Raw genomic sequence first — 27,992 nt, forward strand, 5'->3', positions numbered from 1 at the left:
TAGCAGTTTCCAAGTCCTGGCTCCGAACACCATCAGGTCCCGGGAGAATATCAGATTTACTTCTTCAATATGCTTTGACTTATGTTTTTGCAGCTTCTGTGGCCTGGATTGCATAATCATATGATTCGTGAACAGTTCTGAATTTGACTGTATGGTTGATTTTTGTTAAATATAATAATTTGAAAAAATTAATGGTAATTAAAAAATGCAAAACATATATTTATTATTTTCCATGGCTTAAGCATACCGTATATCATCATGGCATAAATGAATTTACTTGACATTCTATGCTATCTACATTGACCCAACTAAGTCAGTCTTTTAACAACCGTCGACGACAACGAATAATGCGATGATAGATCGCAATGAGTAGTGATCAAAATCTGAGTTGGTTTTTATATGACTTAAAAGTTAATAGAAAAAGCCAAGTCAACACATGGAGAGATAAAAGATTGACTAAAACAAAATAAGAGTAATTTATAAATTTAGTGATTAAATTAAAAAATTAAAACTATAGAGCGCAAACTTTCCCCGAACCATTTATATACATTCTTTCCAGACATAATTAATCCACCAATAATTTACTTAACCTATCAAACCCACATTCTTACTCATACACTATGCAATTTCCTTTACTCAAACTCAACTTTCCAGCTTCCTTTGTCTTGTAAGCTAATCACCGATGTACACATTCTTAAACTCTTCCAAAATAATGTTCACATTACATGATCCATTTTAAATACTTTTTCTTTTTCAATTTACATCATTTCTAACAGAACTCTTAATCCATTCCCCCACTTTCATATCTTAACTTCATATCTATCTTTAACTCCTTATTTACTTTTCCAATACCAGACTCTACTACTTAAGTGAGTCTGACTTTCATCAAATTTAATCTTTCAACATGGAATACAACTGATTCAAACCGAGTCTATAGTTCAAAAATCCTAATCTATGTCTCTCTTCGATAGTACTAAATTTATGAAATACTAATTCTCTTAATCCTTCTGAGCTTTCTTAAAAAATTTAGCACAACTTTTCCATAAACCACTTGCGTACATCCTTTTCCTTTAGATTAACTTAACAACTATTTACTCAACTTATCAAATTGTACTCTTATGCATACACATTACATTTCCCTATTTCAAACTCAAAAGCTTTGGCTTTATATATCTTATACACTTGTCACCGATTCACTTATTCTTGAACTCTTCTACAATTCTCACTACATCATTTGATCTTTTTAACGTTCTTATGGTGACACTTGTTCACCATATTCTATCTTATCCACGTAATAACAAAACTACTCCTGTTGAGTTAATCGATCGACGGAATCGGCCAAGAGGGGGATGAATTGGCAATTAAAATTTTTGGTGGAAGCTTTTGCAGAAAATTGAAAAGATTTGCATAGTGATTTAGAGTGGTTCGACTTTCTCAACCAAAGTCTACGTCTACTACCTTAGCTATCCACACTAAGGATTTTCCACAAATTCACTAATTTGTCTTTCTTTTAAGGACAGAGTAACCTTACAAACCCTCAAGAATTATACCCTAAATTCTTAAGAAAACTCTCTCCCAAAGAGAACATACAAATTTGCAAACTTACAAGAAAATCCTCACAAGGTAGATTGTTTGCACAATTCTAGAACAAAGAAAAGAACACTCAAGAATGAATACAATTGAGTACAAAAGTGTTCTTGAAAGCAAAATGAATATTGAATGAAAAATAGGCTTGAAATGCTCAAATTTGAAGTTTGATGCTTTCTCTTTGATTCTCTCTTGATTCTAGTTGCTTGATGTTTCTTGTTAATGATCAATGGCTTCTAAACTTGTTTAAATACTCCTTGAATTAATTTTGAATATTGGTGATAATTAGTGAAGTCAACAGAGCCGTTATTTTGTGAAAACAATTAATTTTCTGGGTGGGAGCGTCTCATGCATCGATGCATGACCATTATGCATCTGTGCATCAGTGTAAAATTTTAAATATTTTGACCGTTGGACTCCTAGTGCATCGGTGCACTAAGAGTGCATCGATGCATGAAGTGCATTCGATGTTTGAAAAATAGCCTGGTGCATCGATGCTTGGCTTGGGCATCGATGCATCAAATGTATTCGATGTTTTAATTAAATCAGAGTGCATCGATGCATGAAGAGTGCATCGGTGCATGAAATGCATTCGATGTTTCAATTTATTCATTGATGCATCGATGCATGGTATTTGATGCATCGGTGCATGCTTTTGAAAAATTGATTTAAGGCTTGATTTTGGTTTAAAATACTTTGTGAAAATTGTTTCAAAAATAGTTTAAGTACAAATCACAATTTTACACATTTAGTAAGGATTAAAATTGATCTTCAAAGACTTGGATTAATAATTTGATATTCGATTGAATCGAATATAAATTGTAAAATCATTTGTAAAATCTTAAATTTAATTTGTTATATCGAAATATCAAAAATGTTTTCAACAATGTCCCCCTTTTTGATATAACAAAACATTTGGAAAATTTTAAGATTTAGAAAATTAATTTTGAAATCAACTTTTGAATTTGAAAAATTACTCCCCCTTACTATGACACACATCTTCTCCCCCTTTTTGTTAAATCAAAAAGACCCTATAAAACATTTTAAACAAGAATGTTTGAGAAACTTAAGCCTATTGATTTATTAATTATTAGCTGCTAAGATCACAATCAAAAGAGAGATTAGCCATTAGTTTCATAAATCAATTTTCATATAACATGCAATGGATAATTGGTCATATATGTCTAATGATGCAAAAAAATAAGAAAATTTAACCAAACCAAATATATATATATGAAGTTCAAGCATTCATAAAATAAGTCCAAACATCCGTCAACCAACAAAGTTAAAGTATCCAAAAACAAACAAACCAGAAATATCAAAATCAATCCAAGTGTTAAAATCAAGAAAGCATGACAAGAAATACAAATCTACTCCATCGGAGGATCGGGAGAAGGAGGATAATGAGCTCGAACTTCAAGAGTTAGAGCATCCATATGATCACGCATCTCCCTCTGAAACTCAGTAATCTGAGACTCCATGGAAGCAAATTGTAGATCAAACGCCTCTAAAAATGATCAGAAATAAGGTGGTCTTTGATCTTCTTGCCGAGCAGGTTCCAGTGCATTAGTTGGATCGTCAATATCTTGAAATATCCCTTGAAGCTCGGGATCGACATCCACAGCCAGAGGAGGAGGAAGAGCACGAGAAGAACTAGCTCCTGGAGTTTGTTTATTTGGTCAGAAGACCCAAAAACCGATGCGTTCATCTTGAACCCAATCCGCTTTCTTTAAAGAAGTGAGATTGATTTGATTTTGGAGAGGGATGGGAGTGTCGATAGAAACGTCTAGACCAAATTTGATAAACATGTTACTAAGTAGACATCCGTAGGCTAATGTTTCAACATGTTTAGAAGGGACAATGTTTACGATGTCTACTAGTTGGCTAAAAATGACCTGTGGAAGATTTATTTTGATTTTATTTTTAATACAATACATCCACCATAAATCCCTAGCACATAGAGTGGAGTACCTACCAGCAGAAGGATGAAACCACCAAGAAATAATGAAATGAAGGAAACGGTTGTGATGGGTTCGAAGGGTACTGACACTAGCATTAGGGGTATAAGGGTAAGCCACAGATTCTTTTTTGTCAAACACACCATCATCATCTAACCCAAAATGAGAAGCAATAATTGCAGAATCAACAACAATGTATTGACCTAGAAGATAGGATCTAATTTCGATGGTTCCACATTGGGTTTGATTTTGAATACAGACCGCATTAGAATAGAAAATGCGGACTAATTGGTGGAGGACGATAGGTTGAAGCGAAAATAGTTTATCAAACTTCCATTGTTTAAGAATTGGGAGGTATTCAAAGTCAATTTTGTTCATGGCTTGAAGCGAGGGAATAAGTTCTTCCCGAATTCTATAGGATTGGAATGACTCAATGTATCTATTGTAAAGGTCGTTTCTACGACGCTCTGGCATATTGAAATAAGAACTCAATAGGCCACTAGAAGTTTGAGGAACGGGATTAGGAGGTAGAGGAACGGAAGGACGATGTGAACGACCAGAGGAAGTCCTAGGACGTTTAGGATTAGACATGGTAAAGGAGTCGGAATAAGAAATATAACCTGCAAATTGAAAACACATGTATGTACAATAATCAATCCCAAAACTCAATTGACTCCTCAATAATTCAAGGTTCTCTAAACCGAATCCTAATGGGCAAGGTTTTGAAAAAACTATTTGAAAATAATGTTTATAAGATGTATAGTTTTCATGAAGACAACATAATTAAATCAAAAACACCAAAATTAATTTCAGAATTTCAATTTTTTTTTATATTTCGAAAAAAAATCTTGAAAATTTGTGAGTTTTTGATGAAATTAGTTGTAAAATCGAGTTTCTAATCATCAAAAAATCAATGCCCGATATAATGTTCATCCTCGAACTAATCAAAACTAGTTCTAAAATCAAAAATCAATAAAGTAGAGGTTTTTGAAATATTACCTTGAAAATTTCGGATTGAGAGGGATGAAGAGATGTTTTGCACAATTTGATGATAAAAGCAGGTTTGGGAGATGAAAAACTTGAAGAATCTGATGAAAAATTGTTGATTTTGAGCAAGAATGGAGTTTTTAGAGATAGAGGGACGAATGGTTGTGGGAGTGTTTAAAGGGTTTTGAGAAAAAATAAAGAGAATCAGGGTTTTTAACCAAAAACCCGACGGATGCATCGATGCATGGTCTTGTGCATCGATGCACATTCAAGGAATGCATCGGTGCATCATGCGGATGCATCGATGCACATACAAAGGGATGCATCGATGCATTGTTAAGTGCATCGGTGCATTAAGCACAAAAATATCAAAAATCCGTTTTAAACACTTAAAATGCTAAATTATTTGGCTCAAGTGGTATTGGCAACTCATATATCAAAAATTAATTATGTTCAATCAATCAAATTAATCTTTAAACTTTATTTGAACATAATTTTAATTTTTACTAAGACTTATAAACTCCCCCTAACTAATAGCAAGAATGCAATCAAAGATTATTATTATAAGCATTTTTCAATATTTATTAAAAGTGCTAAAATTATTTTAAACACTAAGTGAAGATAGGTCAGTTAAACCTAATTCTCTCCTAAGTGTCCAAAATCTTTCCTTATCTAAGGGTTTTGTAAAAATATCCGCTAATTGGTGCAAAGTATCAAAAAATTCTAGAGCTACATTTTCCTTAGCGACATGGTCTCTAATGAAGTGATGTCTAATTTCAATATGTTTAGTTCTAGAGTGTTGGATGGGATTTTTAGTGAGACAAATAGCACTAGTATTGTCACACTTGATAGGAATAGTACTTACTTCAATTCCATAATCTAAAAGTTGTTGTTTCATCCATAAAACTTGTGCACAACAACTACCGGCTGAAATGTATTCTTCTTTAGTGGTAGATAATGCAACACAATTTTGTTTCTTTGAAAACCAAGAAATCAGCATATTTCCAAGGAATTGGCAAGTACTGGAGGTGCTTTTCCTATCTAATTTGCATCCTCCATAATCCGCATCTGAGAAGGCATGCAAGCTAAAGCTAAAGTCTCTAGGATACCAAAGTCCTATACTAGGAGTGTCCTTAAGGTATCTAAAGATCCTCTTAACAGCTAGTAAATGTGATTCTTTAGGACATGATTGAAACCTAGCACACAAGCAAACACTAAACAAAATATCTGGTCTACTTGCGGTTAGATAAAGCAATGAACCAATCATGGATCTATATAATTTAGCATCCACACATTTACCTCCTTCATCCAAGTCAAGCTTTGTAGAAGAACTCATTGGAGTGGCATAGGGTTTCCCATTTTCCAATCCAAATTTCTTGAGCATATCCTTGACGTACTTAGCTTGATTGATGAAGATGACATCTTTTCTTTGCTTGATTTGGGGTCCCAAGAAATATGAGAGCTCCCCCATCATGCTCATCTCGAACTCACTTTGCATTAGCTTAGAAAATTCTTGGCAAAGAACATCATTAGTAGAACCAAATATTATATCATCAATATAAATTTGAACTACTAATAAATCTTTACCTTTTCTCTTTAAAAACAATGTAGTTTCAACCTTTCCTTTTGAAAAACCTTTTTCAATTAAAAAATTTGACAATCTTTCATATCAAGCTCTAGGAGCTTGTTTTAAATCATAAAGAGCTTTTGTCAATTTTAAAACATGATCCGGAAAATTTGAATCTTCAAAACCTGGAGGTTGTTCCACATACACTTCTTCTTTTATAAAACCATTTAAAAATGCACTTTTAACATCCATTTGATATAATTTAAATTCATTAAAACATGCAAATGCTAATAACATTATAATTGCTTCCATCCTAGCTACGGGAGCGTATGTTTCATCATAGTCTATGCCTTCTTCTTGAGTATAGCCTTGAGCAACAAGTCTAGCCTTGTTCCTCACTATATTACCACTTTCATCAAGCTTATTTCTAAATACCCATCTAGTACCTACAGTAGTTTTATTACTAGGCCTTTCAACTAATGTCCATACTTTACTTCTCTCAAATTGATTTAATTCTTCTTGCATAGCCATAATCCAATGTTCATCTTTTAATGCTTCTTTGATGTTCTTAGGCTCTATGCATGAAATAAATGCAACATAATTACAAATATTTCTAAGAGAAGATTGAGTAGTTACCCCTTTAGATGGATCACCTATAATTTCACCATCCTTGACATAGTTGTACTCTCTTGGATAAGATACTTCCCTTTCTTTAATGGTTGGATTCTCGAGGGGATCATGAGTTTCCTCATCCTTTGTATCTTCTTTTGATGATGATTCTCCAACGTCATGTCTAACGTCATTTGTATTTATGATGCCTACATCATCATTAACACAAGAATCCTTTCTCGGAAGGAAATTATCATTGAAAACAACATGTATAGACTCTTCTACAACTAAAGTTCTTTTATTAAATACACGATAAGCTTTAAAATTTAAGGAATAACCCAGAAAAATTCCTTCATCACTTTTAACATCAAATTTGCCAAGGTTTTCTTTACCGTTGTTTAAAACAAAACATTTACATCCAAAAGGATGAAAATAACTAATGTTAGGCTTTTTATTTTTAAAAATTTCATATGGAGTTTTCTTTAAAATTGGCCTAATCATTACTCGATTTACAACATAACAAGCGGTATTTGTGGCTTCCGCCCAAAAATATTTTGGCAAATTATTTTCACAAAGCACGGTTCTAGCCATTTCTTCTAAAGTTCGATTTTTCCTCTCAACAACTCCATTTTGTTGAGGGGTTCTAGGTGCTGAAAAATTATGGCTAATACCATTAGAATTACAAAATTCAATAAATCCAAAATTTTCAAATTCAGTTCCATGATCACTTCTAACAGTAGTGATAGAGTAACCTTTTTCGTTTTGGATAATTTTTGAAAATGTGATGAAATGTTCTAATGCTTCATCTTTTGTACTTAAGAATAGAACCCAAGTATATCTAGAATAGGCATCTACCAAGACAAATGCATATTGTTTTCCACCCAGACTAGTAGTTCTAGTTGGCCCAAAAAGATCTAAATGGATCAATTGTAAAACTCTACTAGTTGATACATCATTAATGGATTTAAAAGAAACTCGCTTTTTTTTTCCTTTAGCACAAGCATCACAGATTTTATCATTATCAAATTTAAGCTTAGGCAACCCTCTTACTAGGTCTCCTTGAATTAACCATTGCAAAACACTTATACTAGCATGTCCTAGTCTCCTATGCCATAACCAACTATCATGCTCATCCTTAGCAACTAGGCATAAATTAGTCATATCAAAAGAATCTAAATACACCATGTATATGTTTCCTATTCTATGACCAAGCATAATCCGATTAGATGCAAAGTCAACGACTTTACAACCATTAATTTCAAATAAGACATTGAATCCTTTATCGCATAATTGACTAATACTCAATAGATTATGCTTTAATCCATTCACATATAAAACATTTTTAATTTGTATAGAAGAGGTATTACCTATTGTACCAATACCTTCAATGTGACCTTTTGAATTGTCTCTAAAAGTCACTTCTCCTCCATTTTTTGCGTTAAGCTCAATGAACCGGCTTTTGTCTCCGGTCATGTGTCTTGAGCATCCACTATCAAGGTACCATGAATTTGAATTTGTTTCCTGTTCCTTGTAGCAATGCTCCTTTCCCTACAAACATAGATTAATTTTTGATTTTTGGTACCCAAATTCTTTTGGGTCCATATTCATTAGTTTCCAAAATCCTAGTCCCCTTAGGTATCCATTTGTGTAGGATATCTTTATCTTTAGTAGTAATGAGTTCTTTAGGAACCCACATACTTCTAACGATTTTTCCATTAGAGGTTCTTTGGGGACCTCTATGATTGTAGTTTCTAAAACTTTTTCTAACAAAGTTGGATTTTGAATTTCCACCTTTTTCAAAATGTTTTGTTCCAACTTTATCAAAAGAAGTTTTAAGATCATCAATTTTCTTTTCATGATCATCATTGATCTTTGAAAGTAAATTTTACAAATCTAAATTTTTCATTTCAAACTCTTCTAGTTTGATTTGCAAATCTTTGATTTTACTTTCAAGATCGTTGTTGGTTTTGGATATGAGTTTGTTTTCATTTTTCAATTTTGAAACATCATTTTTATATTTTAAAAATAATTTCTCATAATCCAAAGCCAACCCATTATATTCCTCTAATAACTCATCATAGAATAAATCATCAAAATCGGATGAGTTAGAGGTTACCTTAGAATCTTCCCCGAATGCCATCAAGCACAAGTTAGCTACTTCTTGTTCCTCTTCATCGGAACTTTCTTCATCGCTCCATGTAGCCACATGAGCCTTGTGCTTATTCTTTGATTGACCCTTTTTTCTTCAAATGTGGGCAATCATATTTGACATGCCCTGACTTTTTGTATTCATAGCAAATGATTGGGTCCTTCTCTTTCGATTCATTTTTGAGGCCTTCATTTCGTTTGAATTTTCTTCCTCGATAAGGTCTCATCATTTTTCTGAACCGTTTGGTAAACAATGCCATCTCCTCATCATCGTCATTGTCATCCGAATCACTCTCATCTTTTGTGGATTTGAGAGCAACTCCAATGTTTTTCTTCTTCTCATTCTCCTTTGGCATCTCTTCAATCTTGTCGAGGTCCACCTCATCTTCGAGCATCATTTCATGAGTGAGGAGTGACCCAATTAGCTCTTCAAGAGTTAAGGACGTTAAGTCTTTAGACTCGATGATTGCCGTCTTCTTTGATTGCCACGATTTTGGGAGGGAGTAGACTAACTTCCTCACAAGCTTTTCATTTGAAATGATCTCTCCATATGATTTGAGACCATTGACAATCGTTGAAAATCTATCCGTCATAGCTTTGATATCTTCATTTGGTTTCATCCTGAAATTTTCATAGCTATGCGTTAGAATACTAATTTTAGATTTCTTTACCTCATCGGTACCTTCATGAGTGACTTAAAGTTTGTCCCATATTTCTTTGGCGGTTGTACACAATGAAATACTTTCGTATTCATCTGGTCCAAGAGCACAAAAACTGATATGGATGGCTTTGGAGTTGAGCTGGAACATTATTGTCTCTCCTTTACTCCACAACCTTGGATGAGTGAGAGGTTTGATGTATCCTTCTTCTACGGCATTCCATGCTCCCATGTCACTTGCTTGAATAAAGTACATCATCCTATTCTTCCAATAGGCATAGTTATCTCCATTGAATAAAGGAGGCTTGTTGACGGGCATCGAATCGAGATCGGAGTTAAAATTTGAAGCGGAGGCCATTGATGACTTGATAATCGATGTAACTCTTCCCGAATTGACTCAAGAGGCGATTAAACCTTCAAATGAGTGAGACTCTGATACCAATTGTTGAGTTAATCGATCGACGGAATCGGCCAAGAGGGGGGTGAATTGGCAATTAAAAATTTTGGTGGAAGCTTTTGTAGAAAATTGAAAAGATTTGCACAGTGATTTAGAGTGGTTCGACATTCTCAACTAAAGTCTACGTCGACTACCTTAGCTATCCACACTAAGGATTTTCCACAAATTCACTAATTTGTCTTTATTTTGAGGAAAAAGAGTAACCTTACAAACCCTCATGAATTATACCCCAAATTCTTGAGAAAACTCTCTCCCAAAGAGAACAATACAAATTTGCAAACTTACAAGGAAATCCTCACAAGGTAGATTGTTTGCACAATTCTAGAACAAAGAAAAGAACACTCAAGAATGAATACAATTGAGTACAAAAGTGTTCTTGAAAGCAAAATGAATATTGAATGAAAAATAGGCTTGAAATGCTCAAATTTGAAGTTTGATGCTTTCTCTTTGATTCTCTCTTGATTCTAGTTGCTTGATGTTTCTTGTTATTGATCAATGGCTTCTAAACTTGTTTAAATACTCCTTGAATCAATTCTGAACGTTGGTGATAATTAGTGAAGTCAATAGAGCCGTTATTGTGTGAAAACAATTAATTTTCTAGGTGGGAGCGTCTCATGCATCGATGCATGACCATTATGCATCTGTGCATCAGTGTAAAATTTCAAATATTTTGACTGTTGGACTCCTAGTGCATCGGTGCACTAAGAGTGCATCGATGCATGAAGTGCATTCGATGTTTGAAAAATAGCCTGGTGCATCGATGCATGGCTTGTGCATCAAATGCATTCGATGTTTTAATTAAATCAGAGTGCATCAATGCATGAAGAGTGCATCGGTGCATGAAATGCATTCGATGTTTCAATTTATTCATTGATGCATCGATGCATGGTATTTGATGCATCGGTGCATGCTTTTGAAAAATTGATTTAAGGCTTGATTTTTGGTTCAAAATACTTTGTGAAAATTGTTTCAAAAATAGTTTAAGTACAAATCACAATTTTACACATTTAGTAAGGATTAAAATTGATCTTCAAAGACTTGGAGTAATAATTTGATATTCGATTGAATCGAATATAAATTGTAAAATCATTTGTAAAATCTTAAATTTAATTTGTTATATCGAAATATCAAAAATGTTTTCAACAACTCCATATCATTTTTTCAATTCAAAACAGTAGATACCCTCTAACGGTATTCTCACACGATTTCAACTTTCTGAAATCCACCTTTGATCTTACGAGGCACTTCCTAAGGTGTCAACTTGTCATCCTGCCTGGCCAGGGTAGGTGAATTACTACCACCATCAGGTTTATCACCTCTAGATTCACTTTGACCATTCTCATAACTATCTTATACTAATATTATTCTATTAGCAAGACAGCATACTCCTTACACTATCATATCAGAATTTCTTACTACTATGTTGGCATGTACACTTTTTAAGACACTATGGACTCTGGTTTATGTCGAGAATCAACTAAACCATAGCTATGATACCATTAAATGTAACACCCCAAACCCGTACCTGACCCGGATCCGAGTCTGAGGTGTCACATTGACTTTTCAAAACTTTTTATTTTTATTTTTTTCAAAATAATGATATTTCTAACTTTTATTAAATTAAAATGCATAAGTTATACAATTTAAATCAAGGAGTTTACAAAACTTATCAGAGTGAATACAATTCCAATCTTTTAACTACATACCAACTAGATTTTATATAACAATATACATATTATTCATTTATCTTCTGATATGATCTTCGGTAAGGAGAAACTGACATGTCTTGCTCCTCATAGCTTCTCTACTTGCTTTCCAGAACCTACGTGTGAAACATTCACACGCTAAGTCTATGACTTAGTGATGCATATAAAACTTATAAGATAACCATGACTTCTAACATTGAATGCATTTTTTCTACTATCATATTAAGCAACCTCATATACATTTCCACATAATGAACATATACATACATACAAATCATCATATCATACATATATTTGTATACTTTTCATGTCCATATAATCATGTACATTTACCCCACTCAGTTTATATCATATTTTTCCTATTATCATTTAAATCCATTCTTTTATAAAATTCTTAATCATATAATTTATATCCCAATTTACATAATTTATCTCTTATTTCCATGTGCTCTTATTTATCCTATAACCCATAAATTCTTGTTATATGTTCTATTAGTTCATTTCTCATCTAATTTGTCACATAAACACATATATTTTATTCACTTTCATAATTTAATTCCTATGATATTTTCATATGACTTCCTTTCCTAGATCCTTGTACTATATTTTTTATCAACTAAGAATTTAACAGGTTTTAAATCATAATTTAATTGATACATATAACCCTTCCTATACAAATTATCTCATATATTCTTATTATTATTCCTATACATGTTTCCTATTTGATATACTATTTATTTTATCTCTATTCTAATATAATTTTCATTATACGATTTCACTCCCAAAGTATATTCTCGTAGTATAATCATAATTATTCTATTCATATAATCTTATAGTTCACCATTTCCTTACATATACCTATACTCATAAAGTTCACAACATTTTTCATGTAATTACTTGTAACATATCATATAAGTTCATTTTATTCTCTTATATTAAAATATATCACACAAACATATTTCCACATAGATAATATAACATATGAAACACGTGCAACCAACATACTCATATTCAATTGCTCAATCAAATATAACAATCATATCAAGTTTACTTATTTATATATTTATTAGCCCATGTACACATGTGAGAACTATAGATATGGGAGTACGTTGAGGTTGTGCACTATGCTGTCACCACAGCTCGTATAAGTCCCACTGAGTGTCATGTGAAATTTGTCCCGAAGTACCTATGTATGTCCCGAATGACCTCTGTATGTCCCAAAGGACCTATGAACCCTCGACTCTTGGCATGCCAACTATACCTCTATCTCTAATTACACATAACATGGGCATTACTTTTATACTTATCAAAACTTCCCATATTCATGTATACATAGCACTTATTCATATAAGCTCACTGACATTTTTCATATAATCATATAGTTCATACCTCATAAAGTTCATAACCTTTATCATGTAATCACTTATACAGTATCACATACCTTACACTTGGTTATTTTATGTTCACATATATCATATAATTTCTTTAACTCGTAGCTTAGATCACATATTCATATCATTCCTTACGTCCTTATCATATAACTTATTTCATATTCTCATTTAATCATATAGATCATTCATATTAGTTTACATGGCTTATCACACTACATGTTTCACATAAACCATGTAATACATACATTAGTGTGTGTGTGTGTATATATATATATCACATATACTCATATCAAACACATGCATATAATCATGAATTCATGCATTCTAATATAGGAAATAGACTTGTTGCAAGTCTTATTTCCATTAAACATCATAAACTAACTTGTAAGCACTCACCTTGCTCACTAGTCAATACCAAATCCTTATCTCTTCTTGATGGAAATTAATTAACACCTTGTTTGGACATTACTCTCGATTGATATTTACATAATCACACGTATAATATACATATCAGCATTCCACTTGGCATACTCTAATCTTTCATTTCTTAACCTAAAAGAAAGGCTAATTTCATTTCTTGTTTAACGTAGGTATCGATACACTCTATAGGGTATCGGTACATTCCTTAACTGGTGTATTGATACACTCCCTAGGTATCGATACCCAAATTACATGCGAAATTTTTCGTTTCAATGGGGTATCGATACACTTCTGAAGGTATCGGTACCCTTTGAATTTCTTCCTAAATTTTACTCTTGAGGTAACGGTACCTGTTGAATGGGTACTGATACACCCTTGCCTAGAAATCAATTTTAAACATGAACATTCATTCTTTTCAACTTTAACACTTCATGTTCTATCCCCTTTCATATATTAAAATCAAATCCAATTACTTAAGCCCATTTGTACTCATTTATCACGTCTTTAATCTCAAAATCCTATCCTCTTCATGGAATTCAATAATCATACTAAATTTCCAACATGTTCTAATTCCAATTCTAACATTTTATATCTCTTAATTCAACCATTGACAAGTTAAATTTAGTTTCAAATTCCACTTATCAACTCTATTCCAAGTTTCCATTCAAAAATTCTTATTCTTTAATCTCTCCTAACTCCTTCATCATATGATTTTAAAACAACCTAAGCTTTTCTTAAGCTTATGTATCACCCATGGATCATAACCCAACTAAAAAATCAACAAATAATCAATTTAAAATCAAACTTACCTTGTTGCTAGACCCAACGGGAGGAAGAAAGAAGAATGAAGAAAGATTCTAGATACTTCCCCCTTCTCACGTGTATATCTCTTATAAAATGGAATAAAATATATTTTAAACTAAAATTACCATAATGTCCTTCACTCTTTCCATAATTATAATTTAATCCAATAATAATATGTTCATACTTAAGTCCCTAAACTTTTAACTTATTTCAAAATTGAGCTCAAAGTTTCTAAAATTTATATTTTAGTCACTAGCTATGATTTTAGGATGTTACAAGTCTCCCCTCATTTTAAGCAAATTCGACCTCGAATTTTCATTAAACACATTGATAAGAACATAGCTTCTAATGTTCTAATATTGCATCATTTACTTAATCTTTCCTTCCTTTAATTCTTCAACTACCTTTTTCCTTTATACATCCATCTACTGTCACTTATCATATACACAGTAACCAGTAACCTCAATCCATTTCTGTCTTTTCTCTCCTTAAATTCTGCATTTTCCTTTGAGCTTTCTAAATCCATATAATGCCACTCATCACGTAGATAGTAACATCTATTTTCATCACTCAACATCATAAATCCACCTTTAATTACCTTATAACAATAACCAAACTTTTATTCCATCATCATTTGACCAAGAACACAACTTTAAATCTTATTCAAATGTGATTAAACATATACTTTACGGAATCAAACAAACTTTTCACAGCACCTTGCACATTTTTCTTACTTCTATATCGAACTTATCATCTACACTTCCATATAACCTTTATCATATATGATCCTTTAAACTCAATCATTTTCATTTCTTTATCTATTCTTAACTCCTTTATTACCTAACATTTCCATACTCAGAATACACCACCATATCCAAATCCGCTTCATACTTGGTTAACTTACACTGACATCATCTTCTAATTCTTTAACTCTAATATACTTACCATCACATAATTTAGTTAGCCAGCACCAGTACTTCTAATCTAGAGCATAAACTTTCCTCGACACATTTATATACATTCTTTCCAATCAGAATTAATCCACCAATAATTTACTTAACCTATCAAACCCACATTCTTACTCAGACACTATACAATTTCCTTTACTCGAACTCAACTTTCCAACTTCCTTTGTCTTGTAAGCTAATCACCGATGTACACATTCTTAAACTCTTCCTAAATAATATTCACATTACTTGATCCATTTTAAATAGTTTTTTTTCAATTTACATCATTTCTAACAGAACTCTTAATTCATTCCCCCACTTTCATATCTTAACTTCATATCTATCTTTAACTCCTTATTTACTTTTCCAATACCAGACTCTACTACTTAAGTGAGTCTGACTTTCATCAAATTTAATCTTTCAATATGGAATACAACTGATTCAAACCGAGTCTGTAATTGAAAATTCCTAATCTTTGTCTCTCTTCGTTAGTACTAATTTTATGAAATACTAATTCTCTTAATCCTTCTGAGTTCTCTCTAAAAATTTAGCACAACTCTTCCACAAACCACTTGCGTACATCATTTTCCTTTAAATTAACTTAACAACTATTTACTCAACTTATCAAACTGTACTCTTATTCATATACATTACAATTCTCCTGTTTCAAACTCTTAAGCTCTGGCTTTATATATCTTATACACTTGTTACTGATTCACTTATCCTTGAACTCTTCTACAATTCTCACTACATCGTTTGATCTTTTTAACGTTCTTATGGTGACACTTGTTCACCATATTCTATCTTATCCACACAATAACAAAACTACTCCATATCACTTTCCCAATTTAAAATAGTAGAAATCCTCTAACGTATTCTAACACGATTTCAACTTTCTGAAATTCACCTTTGATCTTACGAGGCACTTCCTGAGGTGTCAGCTTGTCATCCTGCCTGGCCATGGCAGGTGAATTACTACCACCATCAGGTTTATCACCTCTAGATTCACTTTGACCATTCTCATAACTATCTTATACTAATCTTATTCTATTAGCAAGACAGCATACTCCTTACACTATCATATCAGAATTTCTTACTATTTTGTTGACATGTACACTTTTTAAGACACCATGGACTCTAGTTTATGTTGAGAATCGACTAAACTATAGCTATGATACCATTAAATGTAACACCCCCAACCCGTACCCTACCCAGATCCGAGTCTGAGGTGTCACATTGACTTTTCAAAATATTTTTTTATTATTTTTTTCAAAAGAATGATATTTCTAACTTTTATTAAATCAAAATGCATAAGTTATACAATTTAAATCAAGGAGTTTACAAAACTTATTAGAGCGAATACAATTTCAAACTTTTAACTACATGCCAACTAGATTCTATATAACAAATTATATATTATTCATTTATCTTCTGATCTAATCTTCTGTAAGGAGAAACTGACCTGTCTTACTCCTCATAGCTTCTCTTCTTGCTTTCCGGAACCTACGTGTGAAACATTCACACGCTAAGTCTATGACTTAGTGAGGCATATAAAACTTATAAGATAACCATGGCTTCTAACATTGAATGCATATTTTCTACTATCATATTAAGTAACCTCATATACATTTCCACATAATGAACCTATACATACATACAAATCATCATATCATACATCTATTTGTATACTTTTTCATGTCCATATAATCCTGTATATTTACCCCACTCAGTTTATATCACATTTTTTCTATTATCATTTAAATCATTTCTTTTATAAAATTATTAATCATATAATTTCTATCCCAATTTACATAATTTATCTCTTATTTCCATGTGCTCTTATTTTTCCTATAACCCATAAATTCTTGTTATATGTTCTATTAGTTCATTTCTCATCTAATTTGTCACATAAACACATATATTTTATTCACTTTCATAATTTAATTCCTATGATATTTTCATATGACTTTCTTTCCTAGATCCTTGTACTATATTTCATATCAACTAAGAATTTAACAGGTTTTAAATCATAATTTAATTGAAACATATAGCCCTTTCTATACAAATTATCTCATATATTCTTATTATTATTCCTATACATGTTTCCTATTTGATATACTATTTATTTTATCTATATTCTAATATAATTCCATTATACGATTTCACTCCCAAAGTATATTCTCGTAGTATAATCATAATTATTCTATTCATATAATCCTATAGTTCACAATTTCCTTACATATATCTATACTCATGAAGTTCACAACATTTTTCATGTAATTACTTGTAACATATCATATAAGTTCATTTTATTCTCTTATATTCAAATATATCACACAAACATATTTTCGCATAGATAATATAACATATGAAACACATGCAACCAACATACTCATATTCAAGTGCTCAATTAAATATAACAATCATATCAAGTTTACTTATTTATATCTTTATTAACCCATGTACACATGTAAGAACTATAGATATTCGAGTACGTTGAGGTTGTGCACTATGTTGTCACCACAGCTCCTATAAGTCGCACTGAGTGGCATGTGAAATTTGTCCCGAATGACCTTTAAGATAAATTTGTCACCACACTTGTATATTTTCAATGAGGCCTTTAAGATAAATGACGGTTTAGCAAGATGAATCATTACTCTAGTTTCCTTCAAAGGCTCAACAGAAAATGAGTTATAAACAGGAATAGACAAAACATTTATAGAAGCACTCAAATCACACATAGCTCGTTCAATTCCTACCTTATCGATTTTAAAAAGAATAAAAAATATACCTTGATCCTTTAGCTTTGGTGGAAATCTACGTTGAAAAACAACTGGTACATTTTTACCTAAATTCACCTTTTCAATGTCGGTAAGTCTCTTCTTGGTTGTGCAAAGATCTGTCAAGAATCTGGCATATCTTGACATTTTTCAGATTATCTCAAGAAGATGTATGTTTATTCCCATTTTCCGAAAAATATCAAGAATCTCTTTTTCCTTAGCTTGTTTGTCGCGTTTAACTAACCTTGAAGGAAAGAGAGGTGAGATGGCATAGAGAGGTGGGATGACATAGAAGAGGTTGGTGATAAATCTTTCTTTTTTCTTTGTGATCTTACATCAACCTCTTCTTTTTTCTTTGTGGGATCTTGATTCTTCTTCTTTTTCTTTCTCCCCTACGTCAACTTCTTTCTTCTAGGATCCTTCGACAACATCTTCTTTTTCTTAAGATCTTGCGACATCATCTTTAGGGATTGGTGAAATAACAGTGCCACTTCCAAGGGTGATGACACTAATGTTTTCTCGTGGATTTCGCTCGATTTGATATAGTAGCCTTCCTTGCGATTCCATTCATCCCACGGCTTGTGCTAGCTGGCTCATTTGCTTGTCGAGCTTTTGAAAATGTGCCTCAGTCTTTTGTTGAAACTTCTCCTAGGATAACTCCAAACGTTTGACGATAGAATCTAATTAAAAGAAAGGCTAATTGTCAATCCTAGTTTGTAGAAAATAAATAAAGATATCGGAAGGTATGAACCACTTTTCAAGTCTCACGAAACGGATTGAGTTGTTGCTCAACTTTTGGCTAATAGGAAAATTAGGTAAGCATGATAGAAATCATATTTAGCATTATGAAAAGAAAATAAATAGATGAAAAAAGTAGAACTTTAATAAATAGCCAAGGAAATATAAATTCAAATTTGAGTTCAAAGGTTGAACTTAAGGGGTATTTATAACCCGAAAGTTCTAAGTAAAAAAATGACTAATTCCTAATCAAACTAAAAATCCTACCAAGAGTTCTAACAAAATAATTAATTCCTAAATAAAATAATAATTAAATAATTAAACTAAAATCCTAAATCTAAAATGTTTATCACAAAAGATAAATAAATATTTAAATCTTTTACTTCTGGTTAAATTATGTTTCATCTTATGGATAACCTTAAGCCAAGTAAATTTCAATTAAATATTCAAGATAATTACGCTCATCTTCTATAACTCACTAGACCATCGAAATCTATTAGTTTTTGAGCTAATTAATCCAATGAAGCTCCTATCCAAAATAAACCCAAAAGGAAACAAATTAGTAATATCCAAATGACAAATGAAGAGTAAATAATAGTAACAATATGCAATATTTAACACTGATCATAAACAAATACTAAACGAACGTTGAACATGTTCGTGAATGCTAAATGAACACATTCGCAAACATTAAATGAACATGTTCATGAACAATAAATAAAATAAGATGAACACCATCAAAAATAAATAAACGAACATGAACACAATCTTAAAAATCTAAACGAACACGAACCAAACTAGAGCACCTTCAAAAATAAATAAACGAACACGAACATAACCTTATTCGTTCAAGCTCGATTTATTTACACCCCTACTCTCACCCCTAAAGAATGATTTTTATTTACAAAATTCTTACATCTATTTTTACATATTTACATTCATAAATCATACATTTCTCCAAAAGTAAAAAAAAAAAAAAAGCTCTCTTATATATGTTTTTTACTTTGCTTCATCCGGAGTTCGGAGGAAACATACATCACTATAAAGTTGCATTCCACAGAGCATTCTTGCCTTCTCCACACCATCGGAGAATGTCTCTCACCCTCTCCATCTACTTACAAATCCCGCTGTAGGTACAGTTGAATGAAGCAACGCAAATGTTGCCTGCTTGACCCTCCCACTCGCAATATGCACCAAATATTCTCATCGTCAATCTTTTGTTCCGGAACTCGGTTTTACAACATATATTCTCCTATAACATATGGTATTGTATTCTATACTTCTCGCTACACTTTTCGAATACAGAATGATAGTCGTGCACAATTGACATACAGCCCCGGAGGAAGGCCGGGGATGTTGCCAAATAATTGATATCTTGTCCATGCCAGAGTGTTTTACCTTTTTTATTCTTTTATACACAACAATAGGAAAACACTAGATTAAGCTTGATGTCATGACTTAAAGCTTATGACTAGCAAGAACCACGTTAGTGATAACGGGTACCATAATAATATGATTCAAGCAAGAACAGATGATTAAGTTTTTGTCCTTAAAACAGTTTGCGAGACATTAACTCATCCCGGATAGCGTATGATTATACTTGAAGAGATAACTAATCTAGATGTCAATGGAACCTAGTTTTTTGTTACATTACATGTTGATAAACGAGGTATTAGATCTAAATGGGTGTTCATAGTCAAATTTAATCCTAATGGCTCTACTGCTCAATTAAAAGCTAGACTTATTGCTATGTGATATGTCTAAACTTACAGAGTGTGTTATTATGATACTTTCTCATTGTTAAACTTTCTTCTGTCAAATTATTTATCTCCCTTACAGTAAATTTTTTTTATGAAAATCTTAAGGAGAAGATGTACATGGAGCAACCATCTAGTTTTCTTGTGCAATAGGATTGTCGTTTAAAAAAAACTCTATATGGCTTGTGTTAGGATTGGTGAAGCTCAATTGATCAACAAAAAATGTGTCAAAAGGGGTTGAATTGGCCTTTTGAAAATTTTGGGTATGGACTAAAAAGAGATAGAAAATTTGCACAATGATTTATAGTGACTCGACTTCAAAACCAAATCTACATCCACCACCTTAGCTCCACACTAAGGATTGTCTAACAAATTAACTAATTTGTTCTTTCTTTTTCTAGGCTCAAGAGTAACTTTGCAAAACCCTTAGTTTTTCAATGGCTAAACTAGAATCACTCCCCTTTTACAAAAGTTAAAAGATGTAAACAAGAAAAACTCACAAAGGTAGGTGTTTACATGAATTAAGCTCACAAGAAAAACTATTGAAATATTTGCAATAAGCTCAAACACATACGTACAAGAGAAAAGGGAAAATAAAGAGTGAAAGAGCTTTTCTCTTGATCTCAATTGCTTGGATTGGTGTTGTAACCTTCTTCAAGTGTCCTCAACTGATAAGTACTCAAATGGTTCCTAATATTGTAGTACTAAATCAACAAAAGAAGATGAATTATCAAAAAAAAGACTTATTGAAAAGTTGAATTATCTTATTGTGACACATCCTAATATTGTTTATCTGATAAGTATGATGAGTCAATATGTGTCAGCACCAACTTTTATCATTGAAATATAGCAGAACACATTGTGTATTATTTGAGAAGTGCTCCTGGAAATGAAATTCCATGACAATCATGATCATACTACATAAAATTCTATGACAATCATTATCATACTAGGATAAAATATTTTTCAGATTCGAATTAGATAGAATGTAACAAAGATAGATAATCTAGTTTAAGATATTGTGTTTGTTGGAGGAAACTGATTTCATGGAAGAGTAAGAAACAAAATATGATCTCACGATTCAGTTAATGCAGTATATTAGTTTATTATAAGACCTTTGTACTTGTATATACACCCATAATGTTGAATAAAAATATGAGAAAGCATTCTATTTCAAAATTCTACAAGTTCGAATGAAATGCTGGTTTATTCCATATACTAGATGGGGTGTTAATGTTTACAACATTACATGTGGTGCCACAGCAAAGGCTTCGGCCATCTATATGCTCGACATCCAACCCTATAAAGCATGATCCCAAGGAAACATCTTCATTTTCATGCACATGCCTGGAAATTTATCATATATTAAGAAAGCATAATAATAAACATGAATAAATCTTGCTGCTAAAAGGACACATCCAATTTTTATCAATTAAATCCTGGAAACATGCAGTCATATAAAGAGAGAATCAGTCACATCTCATAATCATCACAATATGCATGATTTCAAGTGTAAAATACACATCGACTGTTACACGACAATGACAAATATTTTAAGAGTAACATGTTTAACATTCACTTGTCTGAAGGATTGTTTTTCTTGAAATGCAAAATCATGTCTTTACCTATACTTACATGCACCTCATCATCAACTTTGACATAGAAATCGGCATCCCACAAAGTAGCAGCAGTGGCAAAGTATGTTTTTGTCTTGGATGATAATTCGAGGTAACCCTCAACATGCTCCTGCTCCAAAAACTTCTTCGAGCTTCTTTCGTTCTTCGCCTGGTTTTCATGAAGGTGGAGGAATGGTAACAATTCATCTCGCAATATTAGTTTAGAAACAAATTAAATATTTTTTTCTATTTTTAATAATGAATTTTAAATTTACATATAATTATTTAGGAATAAATATAAGAATTGTAATCAACTCAAAAGTGTCTTAAATTTAACTTCTATAATTAACAATAATTTTCAATACACGATTGAATTCAATGTTTATAGAATAAAAATATATGAGCATGATATAAATAAAAAAATTACTAAAATATATTTTTAAATAAGAAAGAATAGAAGTACAAAGCTCTCCTTGAAATCATAATCATTAAAACATGTCCTAGTAACTTGTTTTATAGATTAGATAGCTAAATAACAAAACTTGTTTCAACGACGTTGTTGTAGTATAGTAGTGAGTATTCCCGCCTGTCACGCGGGTGACCCGGGTTCGATCCCCGACAACGGCGTAAGATTTTAAATTTTTCTCCTTTTCTATCGATGTAAACAATGCTAAAAAGAATTGAAGAAAACTGGCGTCGCCCGGACATGAACCGGACATGGACAAATTGTTCCATTACGTATTATAATTTCTCGCTGTAGTATAGTGGTGAGTATTCCCGCCTGTCACGGTGGTGACCTGGGTTCGATCCCCGGCAACGGCGTAAGATTTTAAATTTTTCTCCTTTTCTATCTATGTAAACAATGCTAAAAAGAATTGAAGAAAACTGGCGTCGCCCGGACTTGAACCGGAGATGGACACATTGTTCCATTACGTATTATAATTTCGTTTACAAGTGTAGAAATTCATTGTTGTTGAGCTTAGTTATAATTACATTATTTTTTGGTTGAGCTTTTTATTGGACTTGTAAAAGAAATTCATTGTTGATGAGGTGGGTGGAGAAAATGAACATAAGTTTGGATTTGAAAAATAGATGACAGTACAAATAATGATGAGCTTACAATAGCATTTTTACTAGTAAATGATTCTCAAGATCTATGCCCCAATAGTATGTCTACGGAGTAATGCTGGTTTAGAATGCGATGTGGCTGAGTTCACTGGTAAATATTGGTTCTGAAATGCATTCAAAGTAATTGTGGTTGAATTTTAGACTAAGAATTTGGTATAAAAGGAATGGGAAAAAAATCCATATATGAGTTCTCAAGGGTCAGCTGAAACAATTCAAATGGGTTCAGTCTTTCATAACTTTCAGCAACAGAGGTCTGTTGAGGTCAATGCTCGCACAGTTCTCCAGTATCTAATGATTTAGATGCTAAGCATGAAGGATGCATGGATCCATGCCATGCATCTCATGAACATGTAACTTCTCTTGTCAAGGGTTGCATCTCACAAGAAAAGAGAGGTTCTCATTCTCATGAAGGATTGCATGGATCCTTTCATTGGTCATAAGGATATTATGGAACACAAATTCTAGCTGTTTCTGATAGTCTATGAGTGGCATAAAATTTCCTTGCAAACTAATCCTCGGATATTCCACTTTAAATTCCTCAAACAGATTCACACAAACATAGACATATTTCTCTCAACCATTGATAAAATAAAAGTACAAAGATCTGGCAAATGCCTCAGTTCCCACCAGGCAGATAAGAGGGCGTTCCACCCTCGATTTGGTTCTTTCTTCGGTTTAAGATACCGCTGATATTAGGTAAAAGGACCTTTTTTGAGACAGAAGGCCTCTCTTTATCCAACTTCTGTACATGAATGATTTTCTCTGGTGGGTTCACATCTTGAATTCTGTAATGCCGTGGGGATGATTCGGTCGGCATGTGTGCTTCTGCTAGAATCCGGGATGCAGCTTCAGCTGCTTTCTTCTGTTACCTTTCGCGCCACCTTCGGAGCTTTCCTTCCACTGCTCTCTTCGCTGCTTCAGCCATCTCTGCGCTCTTCAAAGCACCTGCAGTTGCAACCTACATATCTTCAATCTCTTTTTGAGTCGCCTCTAACCTCTTGAGGGCCTCCTTTTCACTAGCCTTTAAGGCTTCCACCTGAACCATGGCAGCTGCCACTTTCATTTCAGCTAAATTATCAGACTCTTCAACTTAATTTATGGCTCAAAGGCTCGAATTCATCCCTAAACATTGTGATATTGGCTCCAGATTCAGAGGTCGAGTAACGTGCAGTGGTTGCTCTCTCGGAAAGCATCTTTATCTGATCAAGTGATCTTATCTCAGCTTCTTTCGCAACTTCAACTTCTTCAAGAACAGCTCTCAGTTGCTTACCAGCTTCCTCGAGTGCCATTTTTGCTGCTTCAGTTTCCGACTTTAACTTCTCGGCTTCCTTCTTCATCCCTTCTGCTGCTTGCCGTGCATTTTCCGTTTCCACCATTAGCTGTTGGAGGAATGAAATCATTTTTTCACAGGAACCTCTTGTTTTGGATTCCTCTACAAGGAAAGCTTCAAGCTCGGATTTACTTTTTTGTAGCTGAACATGCAGATTCTCAGAAATGGACTCCGCTTCTCTTTCCTTCTCCTGCAGTTCCGAATGCTCTTTCTTCACACTCTCTATCTCCAACTTGAGAGACTCCAGCATACTTCTCAACGAGTTTTCTTCTTCAACAACTTATTGCAGTGATTCTTTAGCTCCATCTAGCTCCAAGGTAACGGTTCGTACGGAGTCCAAATCAGAAGCCTTTGCATTCTCTATTTGCTTCTGCAAAGTCCCAATCTGATTAACTGGTTCCGAAAGTTGTGCTTCAAGATTTCGTGTAAGCTCCGGGTCAAATTAATTCTTTAAAGCAAATAACTTCTTAGTCGACTCTTCAATGGTAGCTTTATACAATTGACTCTGCCTTTTCTTTTCAGCAAAAAGTTTAGCTTGTTCTTGCTGTGCTTCAAGAGATGCAAGCTTCACTTGTCCAATCGATCCCTGTAATGATGAAATTTGCTTCGAAAGCTCTCCAACCTTCTCAGTGTTAACCTTAGCCGAATCTTTAGCTTCTTCCGTTTGGTTGAATGTAACACCCCAATTTTGGGGCAAAATTTTAGAATGATAAAGTATTGGATTTAATTGGTATTTTGGGTAGAAAATTAAGGATTAAATTGTAAAATCGCAAAGTCAGAATACTCTTTTATAAGGTGCATAAAATTCAGTGGCTAAACTATTAGTTTACCCATTTTTATTTTTGAGAGAATTATAAGTTCTCTCCCCCGTTAGTTTCCAGAGTATTTTTCCAGTTTTCCTCCTCCGTTAACCCTTCTTCCCACTCCGATCTATTCACCGTTTGACCTCCGTTCGACGAACCGAAATTACCATCGTGTTCGTTATTGACCGAAGAATAAAACCCCTCAAACCTTTCGTCGTGAATCGTCATCATTCGTCGTTAATTTCAGTCGGAAGTATTATCGGTTTTAACTTAATTTCGTTGGTTTTCCGTCGATTCACGTCTATCCGGCCATCCGTTTTCGACACCTCCCACACCATCGTGTTTATTGCATCATTTCGAGTCCACCGGTGATCTCCGTGTCTCCGTCGTCGCCAGCGCGTGGAGGTCATTCCGACTAGTAAATGTGATTCCTTAGGGCATGATTGAAATCTAACACATAAGCAAACACTAAACATAATATTCGGTCTATTTGCAGTTAGATAGAGCAAAGAGCCAATCATTGACCTATACAATTTAACAACAACACATTTACCTCCTTCATCTTTGTCAAGCTTTATAGAAGAGCTCATTGGAGTAGCATGAGGTTTCCCATTTTCCAATCCAAACTTCTTGAGCATATCCATGATGTATTTTGCTTGATTGATGAATATGCCATCTTTTCATTGCTTGATTTGGACTCCCAAGAAAAATGAGAGCTCCCCCATCATGCTCATCTCGAATTCACTTTGCATTAGCTTAGAAAATTCTTGGCAAAGAGCATCATTAGTAGAACCAAATATTATATCATCAACATAAATTTGAACTACTAATGAATCTTTACCTTTATGCTTTAAAAACAATGTAGTGTCAACCTTCCCTTTTGAAAAATCTATTTCAATTAAAAAGTTTGACAATCTTTCATACCAAGCTCTAGGAGCTTGTTTTAAACCATAAAGTGCTTTTTTCAATTTAAAAACATAATCTGGAAATTTTGAACCTTCAAAACCTGGAGGTTGTTCCACATACACTTCTTCTTTTATAAAACCATTTAAAATGCACTTTTAACATCCATTTGATATAATTTAAATTTATTAAAACATGCAAATGCTAATAACATTCTAATTGCTTCTATCCTAGCTACGGGAGCATATGTTTCATCATAGTCTATGCCTTTTTTCTTGAGTATACCCTTGAGCAACAAGTCTAGCCTTGTTTCTCACTATATTACCACTTTCATCAAGCTTATTCCTAAATACCCATCTAGTACCTACAGTAGATTTATTCCTAGGCCTTTCAACTAATGTCCATACTCTACTTCTCTCAAATTGATTTAACTCTTATTGCATAGCCATAATCCAATGTTCATCATTTAATGCTTCTTTAATATTCTTAGGCTCTATGCATGAAATAAACGCAACATAATTACATATATTTCTAAGAGAAGATCGAGTTGTTACCCCTTTGGATGGATCACCTATTATTTCACCATCCTTAACATAGTTGTATTCCCTTGGGTAAGAAACTTCCCTTTCTTCAATGGTTGGATTCTCGAGAGGATCTTGAGTTTCCTTATTTTTCATTTTTTCCTTTGATGATGATTCTCCAACGTCATGTCTAACTTCTTTTGTGTTTATAATACCTACATCATCATTCACACAAGAATCCTTCCTCGAAATAAGATTATCATCGAAAACAACATGTATAGACTCTTCTACAACTAAAGTTCTTTTATTAAATACTCGATAAGCTTTAGAATTTAAGGAATAACCCAGAAAAATTCCTTCATCACTTTTAGCATCAAATTTTCCAAGATTTTCTTTACCGTTGTTTAAAACAAAACATTTACATCCGAAAAGATGAAAATAGCTTATGTTAGGATTTTTATTTTTGAAAAGTTCATATGGAGTTTTCTTCAAAATAGGCCTAATCATTACTCGATTAATAACATAACAAGCGGTATTTGTGGCTTCCACCCAAAAATATTTTGGCAAATTATTTTCATAAAGCATTGTTCTAGTCATTTATTCTAAAGTTCGATTTTTCCTTTCAACAACTCCATTTTGTTGAGGAGTTCTAGGCGCTGAAAAATTATGGCTAATATCATTAGAATTACAAAACTCGATAAATCCAAGATTTTCAAATTCAGTTCCATGATCACTCCTAACACTAGTTATGGAGCAACCTTTTTCATTTTGGATTACTTTTGAAAACATGATGAATTTTTCTAATGCTCCATCTTTAGTACTTAAGAATAGAACCCAAGTACATCTAGAATAGTCATCTACCAAGACAAATGAATATTGTTTTCCACCCAAGCTAGTGGTCCTAGATGGCCCAAAAAGATCTAAATGGATCAATTGTAAAACTCTACTAGTTGATAAATCATTAATGGATTTAAAAGAAACTCGCTTTTGTTTTCCTTTAGCACGAGCATCACAGATTTTATCATTATCAAATTTTAGTTTAGGCAACTTTCGAACTAAATCTCATTGAATTAGTCGTTGTAAAACACTCATACTAGCATGTCCTAGTCTCTTATGTCATAACCAACTATCATACTCATCCTTAGCAACTAGGCCTAAATTAGTCATATCTATAGAA

At 33.0% G+C, this 27,992-nt stretch overlaps 2 pseudogenes; both read right to left on the reverse strand.

Annotated features, from left to right (window-relative positions):
- LOC120165420 overlaps positions 1 to 114 on the reverse strand; it is a 41,808-nt pseudogene extending 41,694 nt beyond the window's left edge.
- Positions 115 to 3,104: 2,990 nt separating this feature from the next.
- Positions 3,105 to 25,255, reverse strand: LOC120165421 (annotated as a pseudogene).
- Between the last annotated feature and the right edge of the window lie 2,737 nt (positions 25,256 to 27,992).

The sequence above is a fragment of the Hibiscus syriacus genome, unplaced genomic scaffold (genome assembly GCF_006381635.1).
Source record: "Hibiscus syriacus cultivar Baekdansim isolate YM2019G1 unplaced genomic scaffold, ASM638163v2 tig00111582_pilon, whole genome shotgun sequence".
NCBI classification, from domain to species: domain Eukaryota; kingdom Viridiplantae; phylum Streptophyta; class Magnoliopsida; order Malvales; family Malvaceae; genus Hibiscus; species Hibiscus syriacus.